At 42.7% G+C, this 22,205-nt stretch overlaps 1 protein-coding gene across 4 annotated transcripts in view; it reads right to left on the bottom strand.

The window, feature by feature from the left end:
* LOC126291772 (1-phosphatidylinositol 4,5-bisphosphate phosphodiesterase) overlaps nucleotides 1–22,205 on the bottom strand; it is a 372,603-nt gene that overhangs the window by 251,510 nt on the left and 98,888 nt on the right. The window contains exon 1 of one of the 4 annotated variants that reach the window (XM_049985459.1): nucleotides 14,431–14,540. The exons of 2 other annotated variants lie outside the window; for them this stretch is intronic. The gene's annotated coding sequence lies outside the window, so the exon portion shown is untranslated. Of the gene's footprint in view, nucleotides 1–14,430; nucleotides 14,541–22,205 lie in introns of those variants that run through there. One more of the 4 variants, XM_049985458.1, reaches the window with a different exon arrangement.

Genomic DNA, 22,205 nt, shown 5'->3' with positions numbered 1-22,205 from the left:
GTATAAACGGAACCATCTAAGGAAATACTTGTTACACCTGCAGGGGAATGAAGCCATAGAGGCATCTGATCTTTGTCCATACCTGTGATGGAGAGGTATGTGAGCCAATGGTGGAAACTTATCATTCCCAGGATACTTGCTTTCGTCGTTTCATGAGGTAGTGGATCCTGCACAGAGCTGTTTAAAGGCAATGATGTGCTCCAGCACAGGCTGCCGCTTATGGCGTTGGAGATCCCGCCTACGATCTGTAATGGCCGCAGTGACCTCTGGTATCCACCAGGGTACCATCTCCCGATGGAGGGATCCTGAGGAAAAGGGGATTTCTTGTTTGGTGGTCAAAAGAGTGGCTGCCATTGTATGCTGAACAGCTGCATCTATACTGTCTTGCTAAGCTACAGATGACAGCAGAGACGAAACCATCCCAGTCAGCGTTATGGAGAAGCTATCTGGGTGGGCGTCCAGGGCAGCAATGCTGAGAGACAGGAAGATCGAGAAGTGGTTACTACCACTTAGGTCGTCGTGGTAACATAGATCGTTATGGATTCTCCAGTGGATAGACGGTAGAAGACCATGGCTGCAAAAGAAAAGACCAATGGCTGAGTAAGTTCTGTGCGCGACCCTGGAGTGTGTGGGGACACCAGAGTTCAAGAGGCAAAGATCAAGTTATTCCAGTAAAGTTTCAATGTCTTTACCACAGCCAGTGATCATTGTGTTCCAGCCAGCGAGGGTTATGGGCGCTGAAGTAGCCCAAGACTAGGAAAGGTGGGTGTGGCTGAGAGAGTACTGCAGACATGAGACATGACTTCATCAGGAGGAAGATAAACATTACTGATGGTAAAATCCTGATGTGTCCTTATGTGAACAGCACAACTTCCAAAGGTGTACCAAGAGGCACAAGATCTCTATATACAGAAACCAGACCATACGAACAAATTCCACTCTCATATTCAGGACGATTCTTAAATCAACCTAGTAGCCATGGAGGGCAGGGGTCGGATTTGCTGGAAAGGACGTTTCCTGAGTAGGAATACAGAATACAGGCTAAGTGCTTAAAAGTTGCCAGAGCTCAGCCAGATGGTGGAAAAATCCGCTACAATTCCACTGGAGGATCAGACTGTCTGAATACTGTGGGGACATGAAGCGACTGGAGGAAGGGTGGGGTGGAGAGGGGGCAGGTTATGACCCAGCGTCATGTACTGCCACTGGCTGAGACGTCAGGGGATCCACTGACATTCTACAGTACATTGCCTGGGGAGATTTGGTTCTTCAGTAGCCTCTGCGCCACTGCGATCTCCACCTTGGGCTACGTGGAGTACATTAAGAGTAGTGTGGACCATGGAGGCCACCGGCTTTTCCTTTGTCTTGGAGTACTCCGTTTTCTCCTACTTCTCCTTAGAAGACAAGGACTGGAAGGTTTCCCTGAACTGGTTTCATGGACAGAGGAAGAATAAGAAGTTCCGACAGTCAGCAGGCTGTGGTTCTTTCACCAACCAGTTGGCGTCTGGATGTCGACCAGCGGAAACTGTGGAAGGAAGAGTCCCGAGGGACCTCCTCCTAGCTAGAGAAACGGGAGAAGGAAGAGGCGCCTCCAGCTGGGGAATGGGGACTGGGGAATGGGGGGAGCCAATGCTCCCAAAGTGGGTGCGGTGGAAGCACCGGAAGGGACCCCAGCAGCCTGGAGGGCAGGCATTAGCCACTGTAAGAGGCTCAACGGGGGATAACACTGTCGACAGAGAAGGCAACGATGTTGTGGTTGTAGTGTAAGATTGTGTCATTTGCATGGGAGTAAGACACTCATCCTTTTTATTGGCCTCTTAGTAAGTGAGCTTGTCCAGGGTCTTTATACTCCTGGATTTTCTTCTCTCATTTAAAAATGGAGCAATCTGGCGAGCACGGAAAATGGAGCTCGCTACAGTTTGCACAGATAGAGGGAGGCACACAAGGAACGTTTGCGTGCAACGGGCATCCACAACTCATGCAGACAGGGTACAATGGTTAGACGCAAACCCGAACTTCACACACATGAAGCATCACGTAGAAGAGAAATATACGGTTTCACATCACACTGGTAGACCTTCATCTTGACCTTCTCAGCAACACATCACCCTCGAAAGGCAAGATGAAGGCCCTGGTAGCAACTATGTTTTCCCTTGGTCCCCTATGGACACGGTGGAAGAAGTGCACACCTCATTGCTCTAAGTTAGCCCACAGCTCACCGTCAGACTGCAAAAGAAGATAACGGTAAAAGATGATACCCTGGACTCCCTCTTGGGGAGAGGGACAGTCACGCAAATGTCGCCCACCTTTCCACAAGAGAACAGTGATGAAGGCTGCAGTAGTTATTCGGAGATGAAGAGGCTTGCATAAGATGGAGTAGCATGGAGGCTTTGGACTGAAGACCACAACATTAACCCAAGTTTTTCCGCTGCCAAAGTAGCAAGACTTGTCTAATAGCTTCACTATCTCCTTTCGTAATGTATTTCCTTCAGCATAGATTGATTTAACTGCACCGTATTCCATTACCTTCATTTTACTGTCCGCGATGTTCACCTTATAATCTATTTTCAGGAAACTACTATTCCGCTCACCTGGTCTCGTAGGCCCTTTCCATGCCTGGCTGGATCCCCCGGGGGACGGCTAGGCAGCCCGCACGCCACGCCTCAGCTTTTACGTAAGCGCGATCGAAACGTGCGCTAGTGCCGTGTGCTACACCGTGCCTCTAGTCCAGGAGGGATGGCGGCTATCGCTTACCGAGAACCGGTTTTCTGTTACACCGGTTCTTTTCGTCTCTAGTTTAACCTGGTTGTTAAAACCGCACAAAACAACCGGTTACTGGACTAACCTATTTTCGGTTTCTTACTGTTACTGCTCCTAGTAATAAACGTAGACTTCGAAATAGATTGAAAGATTCTAATGAAGGTGAAGGAGTAGTAGTTCACGACCGACGTGGGGTTAAGGCTGTAGCAGGAGTCAGTCTGTGTCCCTCAAGGGCAGCAAGGTGAAGGAGACATGCGCGGCAACTGCGTGAACGAAAGGATACAATCTGATGTCCTACCTACATTGTCACTTTTGGATTATATCAATTCTTCACCTTGCAGCAACCGACAATTAAGGGTTCAGTTATCAACCCTAGTTTGTGCGCGTCAGTCGAATTATGGATATATCAAATTTACCTTATCTTCCAAGGAACATTGTGGATTTTTTTCTCCTGATCTGATGTAAATTGTTTGTTGTGTGTCCTCCCATTTTCAATCTTTTAAAGCAAATGGAGACCTGCACTTTGTTGCACCGACACTTCGAAAGGTTCCGAGTTGGAGTCTCGGTCTGGCACGCAGTTTTAATCTCCCAGGAAGCTGCATATAAGCGTCCACTCCGTTACACAGTAAAAATTTCACTCTGGAACAATAATAATAATGCACTACCGGCCCTACTGTAGTGTAGTAGCCATTACATAGTTACTGTTGTGTTGTGCTGTCAGTACTTCTTGTACTGTTAAATAACGAATAATTAAGCAATTTCTGGTCTGCTGTGACAAATATTAAAACTCCGAGAAGGCATTTTCACGATATATTTAAGCGTATGTGACTTATATCACCCGATTTTACCGTCATAGATGTATGGTGCCAAGTGCGTATGTAGCGGTAGCATGTGTGAAGTTGGCAGAAAAATGATTTCTAAATATTATAATAATATGTTTATTGGCCCGTGACTACCAATCCATTCTCTGAAAACCGCACACCGTCATAGCCCTTTTCATTTCCACAATATTTGCGGAGCAAGTTTTAGGTGATTCGTCCTGCCCTATATACGGGAAGTATATAGTCCAGTACAGTGCTTTCCAACAGGGACCCCCAGGGGTTCGCAAGATGTTATTAGAATAAAAAATATATTAAATGTATTTCGTATGATAAAAGATTTTTTGTTTTGGCCGCATCCTGCATGCGCAGAGCTTTAGCGAACGCTATCTTACGCGTCTAGCGTCTTCCTAGAGGCAAATAGTTCTGCTGTATGTCTTAGACTGCGCGCGATGGCTCTTTGCAGCTCACAACTGACAGTCGCTTTACACAGAAACTCGTATTTCAAACGACAATCGGCCACTATTTTTTTAAAGGAGTTTATTATACTTAACACCCAGATTTGAAGACAAAGATTTTGATCAATAATCAAAAATTTAACAACAACAATGATGGCTAAATTGAGAAAGTTTTAAGTTCAATATGTTTTCAATAATGAATATGTCTGTTTTTTCTAAGTACCAAAAATAGAAAACGTATAAAAAACTCTTAATTTGGCTTTTTTAGGTACTTGATACTGTGATATGACAAGGTACCAATTATGCTCAATGAGGGGGTCTTTGAGAAAATTTTGTTGGGAACCCCTGGTCTAGTAGAGAAATCTGATGCTGCACAAGGCTGTTCGCTGGCGATGCTGTGGCGTCAGGTGGCTATAGCCGAAGTCTACATAAAACAAATGGTGGAATGAGCACATGTGAGGCTGTGATTCGCTGGCAAAATCTTGACGAGAGGTAGTCAACCTAGGAAAGAAAAGTGTGGCAAACCGCTCGTTTCCCCCGAGTGTTGATGAGTGTATCAGCGTTATCGAACTGGATTAATATGACACACAGGAAATTAGGAACGCCTTTTCTTTGCGGTGATGCCCGGAAGCGTTACGTGGAGGTACGCCTGTACTGCGCTAATCTAGGATTGGTTTGGTTAGGCTAGGCTCACAGGTCCCTCTGGTATGCTGTCCAGTGGTTTGGTGTGGTTCACTTGCAGCCACGGATAACAAACCCACATACCGGTGCCTATTCTTTGTTTAGTGGCAGCGACAGATCTACTGTGGTACACACAACACACACTGGAATGCCCCACTCCACTGAATCGTAGCACGTCGCTACAAGAGCGAACACACAATGTCGCAGCCCATCTGTAAAGTCGGGTAGCGTGCGCTAATTCGTTCTGTGCCACGATCGTACGAGGAGTTCAGTGCCGTATCGGCGTTAGCCGGCGTTTACATGGGAGAGTTCCTCGTAATTTAGGCGTGTACCGGTCTTCTGATATTTCCACCTACGGTTCGTGATCTGTTTACCGTTAACACCGCGAACGGGAGATATGTCGGCCAGAACTGATACAGTAACAATGCTAGACACCAACCGCAGGTTTCTCGGCAAATTGCTGGGCACTATGTCTGCGGGCGTTCCTGGTACAACCCCTGACGTCGGAGTCTGAGGGGGTGATCTACCATCCAGTAGGAGACATGATTTTCAGGAGCTGTCGCAGATACTGCTCGCATCTCTCTAGGCGCGTGCTACAAATACAGGATTTTTGGTTGGAGGCATTACATTTCTACTATGAAGCCACAAAATCTCGTAATGTAGTGTGGTATATCTGATACAATATCTTTGGTTATAAATTGGTAGTGCTTATGGAATTCTCTATGACGTCTTCAACATCACGTGGTTGTTTCTACCAGTGTTAGTTTCTACCACTATGATGTCACATACTAGTAATAGAGTTATGCCTTAGCAATTGTGGTGTCACCGCCAGACACCACACTTGCTAGGTGGTAGCCTTTAAATCGGCCGTGGTCCGGTAGTATACGTCGGACCCGCGTGTCGCCACTATCAGTGATTGCAGACCGAGCGCCGCCACACGGCAGCTCTAGAGAGACTTCCTAGCACTCGCCCCAGTTGTACAGCCGACTTTGCTAGCGACGCTTCACTGTCTACATACGCTCTCATTTGCAGAGACGACAGTTTAGCATAGCTTTCAGCTACGTCATTTGCTACCACCTAGCAAGGCGCCATATTCTTAAAGAATGTATTTTGAACAGATAATATTGTGACTCATGTACCGTCAAGAGCGACGTTCATCATTAATGGATTAAAGTTAAGTATCAAACTAATTATGTCCGCTTTCTGAATTCTCATTCCTTGTCATGTTCCAGACCTCACGTCAGTACAGTTCTTCCATCTTCACGTCAGCCTGCGCGCGTGCATTTCGGCCTCCATTCGTAACACGATGTTGGCTTCTGCCAACACGACAGTTAATGTTAAATGTAAATAATTTAACTGGTGTAATTCGTTCCACGCATGTTCCTGTGAGTTTCACTCTGTTTATGCCCTTTGGCCCACTACCGAACTACGCATCCCTGCTCTTCACAAGATAACGAGTTAGATGCCCGCCATGTTTGTTTCTTCTCTCCCTAGAGCTGTACACAAAACCAGAATCCCCTCTGTAGCTCTAACGTCAAATTCTAACTTCGCGGAATTTCAATATGTATTTAACAGGGACCGAACGTATATTCGCGGTGAACAAAGATTAAGGCCACTTCGAGATGTCATTGACGAACTCAAATCAAGGACTGAAGCAAAAATTCAACACGATAGAAGTTTCACTACTGACTAACGCAACTTCTGCTATCCTCAAACTTCGCCGTCAGTTCTTAAGGGGGTACGACGTCAAACGGGCCGACTTGGAGCAGGAGAGGCACCACAGGACATTTTAATTTCCACTGTCTATACTTTTAGAAATAAATTCATAAAACTTTACCAGCATGACCAGGAAAGATTCAGGATTCACACCGTAGCAGCGGAAGTTCAAAAAAACATAACAAAATTTTTTTACATGTGAAAATTCATCATTTTTTCACTTACTATTGGCTGCATTCGTTGCTATAGGTACACTTTTCTTCATGAGTAAGAGAGACTATTCGATGAATTTTGCACAGCATACAAACCATACTTACATGTGTCAAACTCTAGAATCTAATTTCTGAAAAAATGAATGAGCTGTTACGTTTTAAACTTTATGTTTAGAAAAAATCAAATTTTGTAGTAAATTCTCAATTTTTACCACAGTTTTTAATAGATTTGGAAAATTCTGGAGTTTCATACACCTGTAAGTATGGTTTGTATGCTGTGCAAAATTCGTCAAAGAATCTCTTACTTGTACCTATAGCAACAAATGCAGCCAACAGTAAGTGAAAAAAATGATGAAATTTCATATCTCAAAAAAATATTTATTTTGTTATGTTTTTGCACTTCCACTGCTATGAGTGTGAATCCTGAATCCTTCCTGGTCATGCTGATAAAGTTTTATGAATTTATTCGTAAAAGTACAGACAGCAGAAATTAATATGTCCTGTGGTGCCTCTCCTGCTCCAAGTCGACCCCACCCCCTTAATGAAGTTGTCAGCGGCGATTCAGCTACAGAAATGTGTGTGGCAAGTGAGTTCCTCGACATTCGACAGACGAACGCAAAAAAAAAAAAAAAAAAAAAAAAAAAAAAAAAAAAAAAAAAAACGAATGTGCAGTCACATTGGTTTTTCTCAAGTGTGACGAGTTTCCGAAGCATCTCGCTTTGGCGAAGGCTGGGTTTCGCGAAGAAGGCGCCCGAGTGGGAAATGAGACGCTTAAAGTAGTAAATGAGTTTTGCTATTTGGGGAGCAAAATAACTCATGATGGTCAAAGATCCGCAACGAAACTGCGAGAGAGGGCGCGCCGCTAACCGACCACGCGCCTCTGGAAGCGCCATGCTGACCAGATACCCCGCCATTGTTGTTGTTGTTGTCTTCAGTCATGAGACTGGTTTGATGCACCTCTAGATGCTACGCTATCCTGTGCAAGCTTCTTCATCTCCCTATACGTACTGCAGCCTACATCCTTCTGAATCTGCTTAGTGTATTCATCTCTTGGTCTCCCTCCACGATGCCCTCCAATACTACACTGGTGATCCCTTGATGCCTCAGAACATGTCCTACCAACCGATCCCTTCTAGTCAAGTTGTGCCACAAGCTCGTTTTCTCCCCATTTCTATTCAATACCTCCTCATTAGTCATGTGATGTACCCATGTAAATCTTCAGCATTCTTCTGTAGCACCACATTTCGAAAGCTTCTATTCTCTTCTTGTCCAAACTATTTATTGTCCATGTTTCACTTCCATACATGGCTACACTCCAAACAAATACTTTCAGAAACGACTTCCTGACACTTACATCTATAATCTATGTTAACAAATTTCTCTTCTTCAGAAACGCTTTCCTTGCCATTGCCAGTCTACATTTTATATCCTCTCTACTCTGACCATCATCAGTTATTTTGCTCCCCAAACAGCAAAACTCCTTTACTACTTTAAGAGTCTCATTTCCTAATTCCCTCAGCATCACCCGACTTAATTTGACTACATTTTTTATCCTCGTTTTGCTTTTGTTGATGTTTATCTTATATCCTCCCTTCAAGACACTATCCATTCCGTTCAACTGCTCTTCCAAGTCCTTCGCTGTCTCTGACAGAATTACAATGTCATCGGCGAACCTCAAAGTTTTGATTTCTTCTCGCCATAGGGAAGGGTAAAACCGACCGGTTAAAACCAACACCGGTATTACATTTCTGAGTAACAGGTATTTATCGGTATTTGTTTGGTCTCTGTTAGAAGAGTTTTTTTTATTTTTAATAATAACCGCATAAAAGGCCAAAATATCAATTTACCATTGCAGCAGTGCTAAAATTACTGATTTTCAAGTAAACCTTTTTCTTACGAGTAGTTTTTATTCGTAAAATATTCATTGCGTTATTATTCGAAAAAGGAAAGCAAACAGCTTTATTTTAATAACAATGCCGCCAGAAACGAGCAACAAACACACAGCATACGAACTAGTACAACATTGCTGAGACAATAATGTCCCGTTGCCCTGTGTCGTGGTTTAAGGTACGCGTGTAGTCTAAGTGTGCGGGACCTGAGCCCACCTGCTGTATACGGCGGTTTTTCACTGTCATCGCCGCTGTATTCCAGAATGGCACCAACCCTACTCAGGAAATATTTCTACGAAGCGATGTAGCAATGAAGTACAATGCTTCATTCGCTTTAAAAGGTTAAATATTTATCTGCCATTTCTATGAAATAAGAGAGAAACGAGATTATGGTAATAGTAAAAAAAATACATAACAGTGTAATTGTAGTATCCAATAAAAATAGAAAGTAGCTGAGCTGCTGCCTGTGTCTACACAATATGCCTATCTTGTGGTAGACTTTGAAAACGGAAAAACTAACACGAAGACCATAGTTCTTCAGCCTCAGTTCTCACCCTTTAGAACTGACTTTTCGCTAATACCAAATAGTGATATGATCCGCAATTACAAAATTATTTTTTGGCAGAGTGTCAAAAAATTAGAATGAATAGCACAATACTAATGATTTTTATGATTATCCACTACGGATATTTTAGAACCGTGACTGTATATTGAATGTAAATAAGTTATACAGAACTGCAACCAGTCACTTTTTTGAATAATTATGTTTTATTCCATGAACCGGTTTTCGAACCTTTTCAGGTTCATCTTCAGATGGTCTCAAGAAGTTACATCATTTCTGGTAGTAGCATAATGCTGTGTGCTGGCTTGTGACAGTATAGGCAGCTTTACTCTGTCTGCCTCCATTTTGATGTCCAGTAGTTATATAAGGACACACACTTCCACACATTTCCAGCATCCAGCATGCGCTTCACAACTGTTGCTGTTAACAAGGCAGATTGACACTAACCGAAAAAAACTGCCTATACTGTCGCAAGCCAGCACCCAGCATTATGCTACTAGCAGAAATGATGTAACTTCCTGAAACCATCTGAAGATGAACCTGAAACAGTTCGAAAACCGGTTCATGGAATAAAACATAATTATTCAAAAAAGTGACTGGTTGCAGTTCCGTGTAACTTATTTACATCTAATGATTTTTGTAGTACTCAACCAATTATCACTCTTCGACAAAAGCAGCAAACTATGTACAGATTAGGTATTCTTCTACTAGCCTATTTAATTTAATAATTTGATTCTATGTATCTTGAAACTGAGTGAGTCAAAATTTTTTATCTTTGTTCGATTTTTTTTTTGTTTATTACAAGAAATAACAGGAAAAAATCAATTACATAACAAATCGGTTGTTCTGAGCGGTTTTAACAGCGAGGTTAGTTTAACCTGAGGAACAAAAACGATATAACCAAAAACCACTTGTTTCAGGCGACAACCGCCATCCCTACCGGCCACGGCGCGCCGTTCTAAACAAACTGCGTTGGCTGTTAACCCAGCGGCATTCGGCTCCTAGAGCATAACGCCTCGCCCGCGTTCTGTTGGTTTGAACAAGGATTTCTTTCGGCAGTTTAGGTGGGTAGTTTTTCAACAGCTGCCTTATAGTCCCAACCTGACCCCGGCTAATTACCATCTGTTTCTCAAAATGGTTCAAATGGCTATGAGCACTATAGGACTTAACATCTGAGGTCATCAATCCCCTAGACTTGGAACTACTTAAGCCTAACTAACCTACGAACACACACACACACACACACACACACACACACACACACACACACACACATCCATGCCCGAGGCAGGATTCGAACCTGCGACCGTAGCGGTCGCGCGATTCCAGACTGAAGCGCCCAGAACCGCTCGGCCACAACGGCTGCCCATCTGTTTTTCAAACTGAAAGGTTTCCTGGGCGGAACGTATTACACAGGATGACTTTTTCCACCGTTTACAAACTCTAAGAATTGATCGATGAGATCAAGATTGTCAGATTTAGTTATTAGAGCATCTGCTTCTTTAAGTTTGTCATTAATGGAATTAACCAATTTTCTATCGCCATGGGTAACATTATGAAGGGAGGCTGCATTTTAGCTAAGAATCATCATCATAAGCAATTCTAGCTTGACATGCATTATCTATTTTTTACAATCAAGGCAAATTTTTAAATCGACAAGCATTTCTTCAATCAAAAAGACTACTTCGGAACTGCATCAGGATCCTGAATTACGAGAATAGTATGAATAGCGCGTACCATGATTTGGCCAAGTTTCTACACGAAACTCTTTTAAAAAATCAATCGTTTTCGAGAACAATTATTCCATTCCCAATAGTCATGTTTTAGTCCATAAAATATTTAGAATACCGTTTATACACCAAGTTGTTTTCATTAGACATCAAAAATCTTTATACTAATATCCCTGTACAGGAAACGCTTACAATCGTAAAAAAAGATTTGTCAGATGAACAAATCACTGACTTCATGACTCATCACAGTCAAGTACAGATATTTTGAATTTAATGAACAATTGTACCAACAATCCGATGATCTTGCTATGGGAAATCCCTTAGCTGGAATTCTTGCCGATATGTGTGTGAAATCTTACGGGACTTAACTGATAAGGTCATCAGTCCCTAAGCTTACACACTACTTCACCTAAATTATCCTACGGACAAACACATACACCCACGCCCGAGGGAGGACTCGAACCTCCGCCGGGACCAGCCGCACAGTCCATGACTGCAGCGCCTTTGACCACTCGGCTAATCCCGCGCGGCGCCGATATTCTCATCAACTCTCTAGAAGAAAAGTATTTTAACTGTTTCTCAGCTACATCACTATGCGTTCTCTCCTACCACAGATACGTTGACGATACTTTAGTCATCTGCAAGGAGCCTGCGGATGGCATCGACCGTATTTATGATCTCTTCAGTGAACTTCATGAGGAAATATCTCCCACCATCGAACTTGAAAACGAGGCCCGCCAATTAAACTTTCTTGACTTGACGCTTACAACAGAAGAAAATAAAATGTCATTAAATATTTTCCGGAAAGCAACATATACTGATCAGATCGTTCCTGCGTCTTGTATGCATCCACAGTCTCATGAAAACGCTTTCTCTCACTCTGCTATTCACCGAGCTACTTCCATTCCACTTTCGAAAGAAAAGTTCGACGACGAAATCACTTTACTCAAAACGATAACAGTTAATAACGAGTATAAACCTGGCATGGTAAACGACACCCTCAGAAAGAAAACTTGAAGAGTTACTACCCTTGGCACCTCTGTCATTGAATCTAACCCAAAAAATATTTCTCTATTCCTCTCTTGGGGGCCATCTCTTATCAGATCCAACGTCTTCTGCGTAATAAATACAACTTTTCTACCAATAATAACTTGAAAAAAACTTCATTCATTATTTAAAATCGATTCGTTCCCCTTTAGAAAGTTCTGGCGCCTATAAGATTTTTTGTTATACCTGCTCTTCTTACTACGTAGGACAAGCAGGGCGTGCCTTTACAACCACACATATAGAATATCTTTTAAGAAAAAATGGAACTAGCCCCAAAACTCGTCTTTTGCCGACGCATCATCAGATTACAGGTCACGTGCTTAAAGCTAGTTCCGATATCAGCATCTTGCACACCGAGAAGAAAGGGCGTAGATTAGATATTCTTGAAGAATTAGAGATTTTTAAACATATTTCTCGAAATGATAGCCTCATTCTCAATCAGCAGCTGCAGTTGCGCAACAAAAATTTCTTCAACGCTATAAAGCCGTTACTTTATATTTAATATCGGGTCTCCTCGTGCACTTCACCGGAATGTTTTTTTTCCATCTTAGTAATCTCATAATTTTTCATTTATTAAAATGGGGACGCGCTGTATCCCCCCCCTTGGGGGCACCTCTGAATATTTTATACACCTGAAATGTCATAATTTAATTCGAAGAACTGGATGGCAAAGCCATTATTTTTTTTTTCAGGAAAAAAATGATTTGTGACCGAAATGGTTGACATACAAGCTATGACTGCGTCGAGGACGGGGAAGAAAATCGGCAATATCCTTTCAAAGGAACCACCCCGGCATTTGCCTGGAGCGATTTAGGGAAATCACCGAAAACCTAAATCTGGATGGCCCGACGTGAGTTCGAACGGTCGTCCTCCCGAATGGGAGTCCATTGTGCTAATATTTATTAGCAGTTGTTATGTGAGTTATCATGTAAAATAGTCTTCTATAAAAAAAATGACAGAAATGGTACAATTTATAAGTGTGATAATAACTGCAATGACCTTTCCAGTGTTCGTGGGAAAGGGACTGGATTGGTTTAGTGGTGAATTAATGAATGATAAGAAAATTCCTGTACTTCCCTCACCATTCACTGCTTTACTGCTAGACTGCACAAATCTCTTCCATTCAAGAACTGCTGGCAGTCGTATACTAAGGTGACAAAAGTCATGGGATAGAGATATGTTAATAGAGATATGATGGTAGTATCGCATACACCAGGTATAATAGTGCAAGACATTGGTGAAGCTGTCATTTGTACTCAGGTGATTCACGTGAAAAGATTTCCGACGTGATTATGGCAGCCCGACGGGAATTAACATACTCTGAACACGGAATGGTACTTGGACCTAGAAGCATGGGACATTCCATTTCGGAAACCCTCAGCTCCCGAAAGGTGCTGTTGATATACGTCGATGGGGACCGATTTCAGTTAGTAAGAGCTGATGGTAGGGTTCGAGTACGGCGCAGAAGCCATGGACCAAGTTATCAAGAAGGCACTGTGCAAGCTGGCGGTGTCGGCATAATGATGTGTGTGTGTGTGTGTGTGTGTTTACACGGAATATACTGGGTCCTCTGATCCAACGGAATCAATCATTGACCGGATATGTTCGGGTAGCCGGAAAGCATGTGTAGCCATTCACGAACATCACGATCCCAAACAACGATGGAATTGTCACTGGGCCACAATTGTACGTGACTGAATTCAAGAACATTCTGCGCACTTCAAGTGAATGATTTGCCCAACATGATTCCCATCGAACATTTGTGGCACGTAATCGAGAGGTCGGTCCCTGCACAGGCTACAATTTCGCAGTCATGAACGTCTATAGAGGCAGAATGGCTCCATATTTCTGCAGGAGACTTCGAATTGCAGTCTGTGCCACATCGAATAGCTGCACTACGTTGGGGGAAAGAGGTCGGACACGATATTATGAGGTATCACAGTCACCTCAGTGTAACTCGGCATCCTAAATACATGATTAGGTATTCGAATTTTGTCAGTACTCCAGTATGTCAAACTTGTGATGATAGTTTAACGTCAAAAGTTGCGTACAAAAATGAACGTGTATTATACAAAATATCCTTAAGAAATAACGCAAAGGACAATTTATATCAGATTAACGTATTTAAGACTGAAAGGTGAACATGTAACGTGTACGATTATTTTAAAAATGAGTTTGTTTTCCGTTATGTGATGTTAGTGGGTGAAACTGTTAAATGCTAAAAAATCTTTAAAAATATAGGGAAAGATTTTATTTTAATCAGTCCTTTATAGAGCGATATAGATTTTGTGGAGTTTCAGGGTTTTATTTCGTATAAATTGCAGCTCGGGTAAATGGAAACGGTAATAATCAGCTTTACGAGGGAAACTGTCGATCATGAGAGTTCTGTTCGCAACAAAACGGTGGAGGATGGGCAGTGTGTTAGAGAGTGGAGATACACAGCAGAGTACAGGGTGTGTATGGGAAGAGGCCGGACAGGTGATAGAGTAAAGCGTGTTTAGGGCGATGACGCTCCCTGTGTCCGCCGGCTGCAGGGCAGTGTAGGAGGGAAAGGCCTCACCTGTCGCTGCGCCTGTAGCTGTACTTGTAGTTAGCTGTGGCTGTAGCTACAGCCACCTCCCCTGCCGTATGCTCCCGCGACGCTCGACGCGTCGCGACTGTCAGTTGTCTAACTCGGCCGCCGACACAGCAGGGAGGTTGGAGGGGGGGGAGGGGAGGGAGGGGGAAGCCCCGGCCTGCCGGCTGACCACGTGACCGCTAATTGTAAGCCGCTCGCGCTGAGCTCCTTAACCGCCCGCCTCCGACTGCTGGCGCCGCGGCGCAACTTGCGGAAGACTCAAATCCAATTTCTGGCGTCCTGTTTACACGGCACGCCCAGAACTGATACTGTCAGCCTGACGCAATACCGCTTTTCCTTGAAACCCCCCTTTTTTTACGCGAATTTTATCGAAACCTCTCTCGCAGTAATATAATCATAACTGGGTGCAAGACCGTTAATCCGTCAATTGTTAGGTAACGAAATTGACTTTTCGTGTAACGGATTAACTTTTACGTTTATTTTTAAAAAAAAAGGAAAACAGAGACGGATACTTTTAACTTCCGTCAATTTTGTTGTGAGTCCGTTAATAGTTAAATAGGTACTCACTATTTATGACCAAAAAACAAGCCGCGTCGCCCGCGGGAATCGTGTTCGGGTCACGTACGTGGGTGACTACGCCGAGGGGCGTGCGACTGATGCAAACAATCGAGAGTGAGCGAGAATGATAACTAGATATTGGTTATATATTGTTGTTTGTTTACTGAGTTCGTGTTAAGTAATTGTGGAAACTAAATCATGGCATCGGATTCTAGCTCTACAATTGACCTAAACCCGTTGCCGCATTTAGGTGATGACGTTAATTTTGTATCCTGATCGGTAAAACTTCTGCTTTTCGATTGTAAACTGGGCCTGCCTACAGAAAATTAACAATTAGAGCTCACACTTCCAGCCTTCATTTGAAACAACGCGAATGGAGAGCACATGAATTATGGTATTCATAAAGCCTTCATTTCTGTGGCCATATTGTCCGTTTACCCCCCCCCCCCCCCCCTCCCCATGAACAATGGACCTTGCCGTTGGTGGGGAAGCTTGCGAGCCTCAGCGATACAGATAGCCGTACCGTAGGTGCAGCCACAAAGGAGGGGTATCTGTTGAGAAGCCAGACAAACGTGTGGTTCCTGAAGAGGGGCAGCAGCCTTTTCAGTAGTTGCAGGGGCAACAGCCTGGATGATTGACTGATCCGGCCTTGTAACAATGACCAAAACGGCCTTGCTGTGCTGGTACTGCGAACGGCTGAAAGCAAAGGGAAACTACGGCCGTAATCTTTCCCGGGGGCATGCAGCTTTACTGTATGATTAAATGATGATGACATCCTCTTGGGTAAAATATTCCGGAGGTAAAATAGTCCCCCATTCGGATCTCCGGGTGGGGATTACTCAGGAGGACGTCGTCATCAGGAGAAAGAAAACTGGCGTTCCTCGGATCGGAGCGTGAAATGTCAGATCCCTTAATCGGGCAGGTGGGTTAGAAAATTTAAAAAGGGAAATGGATAGGTTAAAGTTAGATATAGTGGGAATTAGTCAAGTTCGGTGGCAGGAGGAACAAGACTTCTGGTCAGGTGACTACAGAGTTATAAACACAAAATCAAATAGGGGTAATGCAGGAGTAGGTTTAATAATGAATAGGAAAATAGGAATGCGGGTAAGCTACTACAAACAGCATAGTGAACGCATTATTGTGGCCAAGATAGATACGAAGCCCACACCTACTACAGTAGTACAAGTTTATATGCCAACTAGCTCTGCAGATGACGAAGAAATTGAAGAAATGTATGATCAAATAAAAGAAATTATTCAGAAAGTGAAGGGTGACGAAAATTTAATAGTCATGGGTGACTGGAATTCGGTAGTAGGAAAAGGGAGAGAAGGAAACGTAGTAGCTGAATATGGACTGGGGCAAAGAAATGAAAGAGGAAGCCGCCTGGTAGAATTTTGCACAGAGCACAACTTAATCATAGCTAACACTTGGTTCAAGAACCATAAAAGAAGGCTGTATACATGGAAGAAGCCTGGAGATACTGACAGGTTTCAGATAGATTATATAATGGTACGACAGAGATTTAGGAACCAGGTTTTAAATTGTAAGACATTTCCAGGGGCAGATGTGGACTCTGACCACAATCTATTGGTTATGACCTGTAGATTAAAACTGAAGAAACTGCAAAAAGGTGGGAATTTAAAGACATGGGACCTGGATAACCTAAAAGAACCAGAGGTTTTACGGAGTTTAAAGGAGAGCATAAGGGAGCAATTGACAGGAATGGGGAAAAGAAATACAATAGAAGAAGAATGGGTAGCTTTGAGGGATGAAGTAGTGAAGGCAGCAGAGGATCAAGTAGGTAAAAAGACGAGGGCTAGTAGAAATCATTGGGTAAACAAAAGAAATATTGAACTAAATTGATGAAAGGAGAAAATATAAAAATGCAGTAAATGAAGCAGGCAAAAAGGAATACAGACGTCTCAAAATGACATCGACAGGAAGTGCAAAATGGCTAAGCAGGGATGGCTAGAGGACAAATGTAGGGATGTAGAGGCTAATCTCACTAGGGGTAAGATAGATACTGCCTACAGGAAAATTAAAGAGACCTTTGGAGAGAAGAGAACCACGTGTATGAACATCAAGAGCTCAGATGGAAACCCAGTTCTAAGCAAAGAAGGGAAAGCAGAAAGGTGGAAGGAGTATATAGAGGGTCTATACAAGGGCGACGTACTTGAGGACAATATTATAGAAATGGAAGAGGATGTAGATGAAGACAAAATGGGAGATACGATACTACGTGAAGACATTTGACAGAGCACTGAAAGACCTGAGTCGAAACAAGGCCCCCGGAGTAGACAACATTGCATTAGAACTACTGACGGCCTTGGGAGAGCCAGTCATGACAAAACTCTACCATCTGGTGAGCAAGATGTATGAGACAGGCGAAATACCCTCAGACTTCAAGAAGAATATAATAATTCCAATCCCAGAGAAAGCAGGTGTTGACAGATGTGAAAATTACCGAACTATCAGTTTAATAAGTCACAGCTGCAAAATACTAACGCGTATTCTTTACAGACGAATGGAAAAACTAGTAGAAGCCGACCTCGGGGAAGATCAGTTTGGATTCCGTAGAAATGTTGGAACACGTGAGGCAATACTGACCCTACGACTTATCTTAGAAGCTAGATTAAGGAAGGGCAAACCTACGTTTCTAGCATTTGTAGACTTAGAAAAGCTTTTGACAATGTTGACTGGAACACTCTTTTTCAAATTCTAAAGGTGGCAGGGGTAAAATGCAGGGAGCGAAAGGCTATTTACAATTTGTACAGAAACCAGATGGCAGAGTCGAGGGACATGAGAGGTAAGCAGTGGTTGGGAAAGGAGTGAGACAGGGCTGTAGTCTATCCCCGATGTTATTCAATATCTATATTGAGCAAGCAGTGAAGGAAACAAAAGAAAAATTAGGAGTAGGTATTAAAGTCCATGGATAAGAAATAATAACTTTGAGGTTCGCCGATGACATTGTAATTCTGTCAGAGACGGCAAAGGACTTGGAAGAGCAGTTGAACGGAATGGACAGTGTCTTGAAAGGAGGGTATAAGATGAACATCAACAAAAGCAAAACGAGGATAATGGAATGTAGTCGAATTAAGTCGGGTGATGCTGAGGGAATTAGATTAGGAAGTTAGACACTTATAGTAGTAAAGGAGTTTTGCTATTTGGGGAGCAAAATAACTGATGATGGTCGAAGTAGAGAGGATATAAAATGTAGACTGGCAATGGCAAGGAGAGCGTTTCTGAAGATGAGAAGTTTGTTAACATCGAGTATTGATTTAAGTGTCAGGAAGTCATTTCTGAAAGTATTTGTATGGAGTGGAGCCATGTATGGAAGTGAAACGTGGACGATAAATAGTTTGGACAAGAAGAGAATAGAAGCTTTCGAAATGTGGTGCTACAGAAGAATGCTGAAGATTAGATGGGTAGATCACATAACTAATGAGGAAGTATTGAATCAGATTTGGGAGAAGTTTGTGGCACAACTTGACCAGAAGAAGGGATCGGTTGGTAGGACATGTTCTGAGGCATCAAGGGATCACCAATTTAGTATTGGAGGGCAGCGTGCAGGGTAAAAATCGTAGAGGGAGACCAAGAGATGACTACACTAAGCAGATTCAGAAGGATGTAGGTTGCAGTAGGTACTGAGAGATGAAGAAGCTTGCACAGGATAAAGTAGCATGGAGAGCTGCATCAAACCAGTTTCAGGACTGAAGACCACAACTACAACATTGTCCGTTGTTGCTTTACAATTCTTGAGGGTCTTTTTGTTCTGTCTTTAAAACTACTAAAATGCGTGATTTTTTTTCCACCAGAAGCTTTTCGCTTTATTGATGTAAAGCATCATCAGTGGTGGTGATTTTCGCTCGATTTCTCGCTTACATCGGGAAATTTCGTCTGCTAGCACATCGTTGTGTTGTGTTTTATACACTGGTAATTTTGGTCTAATTTTTAGATGTTCTGCAGCACCATCCATTTCTCATATTTTTCACAGCACACCTTTTACGCACACCACTGTTTTTTTAAGCACAGCCACAACACACAGAAGAACATAAGATGACGGTGTAATAGCAGATGGCACTTCCGATATAAGCAAGAAATCAAGCGAAAATCACCACCACTGATGATGCTTTACATCAATAAAGCGAAAAGCAGGATCCAGTTTGCGCAAAAGGAGATTTCACTGCACCGTTAAAGGGTGCACCACACAAGATCGCTTTCAAACAAAAATACTGGAAATGAAATGAACGTCGATTCAAAACGCAAGAAAATAAATGTAAACAGGAACAGATGGTGGGAACATGTGGAGAGACTGCTTGAAAACAGACTTCCGAAATAAATGTTTGACTGAAAAACTAGAGGGTGAACAGAGATGGACAGAAATCCGAAGAGATGGTTGTGCCTTCTTGACCGGAAGAGCTGAAATTACCCAATTCACCAGGGAAGGAGAAGAAAACGGAGAATAATAAAACCTAGACTGACTGCTCATACATGAAAGATGTTAGTAGTATTAAAGTTAATCTCCAGGCAGGCAGAGATGACAAGAACCAAGACGGATGGCACAAAAACAAAAGCATAAACGTTTAACTCCGTTTTCAATAGTTTCTTTGCAACGTAAAAAAAACTAAACAAAAATCACGCATTGATGTAGTTACAGCGAGAGAACAAAAATACCCTCAAGCATGGTAAACTTCAAACTTTGCAGGCCCGATCAGAAAAATCAAAAAACAAAAATCAATCTTGGACATTTCACTATTAAGAGTTAACGATTATAAAGTTAACTTTAACTGCTGATAAATCTCCTGTAACGTAACGCTTTAACGTTTAACGAGGTTAACATTTCTAGTAACGGATTAACGATTAGCGAAGCTAACATTTTGATTAATGTTTCCCAGCTATGAACGCCTGAGACACAGGGCGAAATTCCGATAGTGAAATTGAGAACAATAGTCTACAATTTAACGCAATCTGTGGAACATTTAGAAATGCGGTAAAAATAGTAGCCGCGAAAGAGACATTTGTTAAGTTTTACAGAGTCATGCCAGTGTCTCCGAGGGTTAAATAGTGGCAACTATTTATTCACAAGCGATACAAAAGAGTTACTACTAGTGATTCTCCAACATAAAGAGGTTCCTACTCAATAGTAGGAAGATGACCACAGTAGTAGTCGAAACCGGTCACCTTGATAAATAAATCGTGATCAAGACTGTTTTTTAATAGTAAATATTTGTAAGACATTGATCACTGCCTCTCCCATAATGCATTCAAAAGTAAATGGAACAAAGATTGAAAAATTCTGACTCCTTCAGTTTGAAGATAAATATAATCAAAGTATTAAGCGGACGAATAAAAGAAAACGTTGTCCACCCTTCAGCGCTTTTCTCGAAAAGTGAGAAGTAGTTGAACGCTGCAAAAAAATGACCAGTATTCTCCTACGGATTCACATTTTTTGAAACTCTGCCCAAAAATCATGTTCTAATTGGCGATCATGCTACTGTTCAGACATTATGAATAGTCAGTGCTGAAGATTAGATGGGTAGATCACATAACTAATGAGGAGGTATTGAATAGAATTGGGGAGAAGAGGAGTTTGTGGCACAACTTGACTAGAAGAAGGGATCGGATGGTAGAACATGTTCTGAGCATCAAGGGATCACCAATTTAGTATTGAAGGGCAGCGTGGAGGGTAAAAATCGTAGAGGGAGACCAAGAGATGAATACGCGAAGCAGATTCAGAAGGATGTAGGCTGCAGTAGGTACTGGGAGATGAAGAAGCTTGCACAGGATAGGGTAGCATGGAGAGCTGCATCAAACCAGTCTCAGGACTGATGACCACAACAACAAACAACAATGTTAAGTGTGAAAACTGTTGTTGAAACACACTGTTTTTCTTGTTAATTTGTCTATTTTCAAGGCTCCAAGCAGATAAAGACCTGTTATATTGACACAGGCAGCACATCAGCTGATTTGTATTTTTATAGTAAACTATGAATCAATCGTCAAGTTGTAAGTTTTCTCCTCATATCATATCACAAGTCTGTTGTGGCTGCTCCCGTTTTAAAGCAATGATCATATAAATCTGATCGTCGGTAAAGCAGATGCCAGACTGAGATTCATTGGAAGAATCCTAAGGAAATGCAATCCGACAACAAAGGAAGTAGGTTACAGTACGCTTGTTCGCCCAATGCTTGAATACTGCTCAGCGGTGTGGGATCCGCACCAGGTAGGGTTGATAGAAGAGATAGAGAAGATCCAACGGAGAGCAGCGCGCTTCGTTACAGGATCATTTAGTAATTGCGAAAGCGTTACGGACATGATAGATAAACTCCAGTGGAAGACTCTGCAGGAGAGACGCTCAGTAGCTCGGTACGGGCTTTTGTTAAAGTTTCGAGAACATACCTTCACCGAAGAGTCAAGCAGTATATTGCTCCCTCCTACGTATATCTCGCGAAGAGACCATGAGGATAAAATCAGAGAGATTAGAGACCACACAGAAGCATACCGACAATCCTTCTTTCCACGTACAATACGAGACTGGAATAGAAGGGAGAACCGATAGAGGTACTCAGGGTACCCTCCGCCACACACCGTCAGGTGGCTTGCGGAGTATGGATGTAGATGTAGATGTAGAAAGCAAATGGAGGAGTGTACTTCAATGCTTCAGCACTCTGTAAAATACTCCGACTAAGGATGACGCCCTTCTGTAACACAACTGATGGCCGACGGCGATAGCGAGAAACTTAACATATACGAGGTCTGTTCAAAAATTTCTGGAACATTCCTAATTTCGTGCCAATGGTGTGTTGGAGTGAAATGCGGTAGCCTTCCCTGTACACGCCTGGGTTTAATGAGTTACTGCCAGAACTTTCGTTGTATGTCTGACCATGCGCTGTGACCATTTCAACAGCGGCACACTAACAGTTTGCATACTTTGCCTTTTCGGAAATGATTCTACCGATGGTCAGAAAGGCAACGATCATATTCTTTTGGATGTCAGATAAATCGCTCCGTTTCCGAATTACGACAACGACTGCAGTGTTTTCCGTGTCGCCTCGAGACACCTTCCACTGCTATTGCTGCCAGCTGCCATATATAAGTGGTTATTGCACGTTGACGTCGAACATAGGGGAGGGTCACGTTAATGTGACTGGACCGTGTAAATGACCGCCGAGAGTGTGACACCAGCCCTAAAGTCTCAT

Source organism: Schistocerca gregaria, chromosome 9 (genome assembly GCF_023897955.1).
Source record: "Schistocerca gregaria isolate iqSchGreg1 chromosome 9, iqSchGreg1.2, whole genome shotgun sequence".
Classification (NCBI taxonomy): Eukaryota; Metazoa; Arthropoda; class Insecta; order Orthoptera; family Acrididae; genus Schistocerca; species Schistocerca gregaria.
Note: the sequence above shows the minus strand (reverse complement) of the source record. Positions and strands in the feature narration are given on the sequence as shown.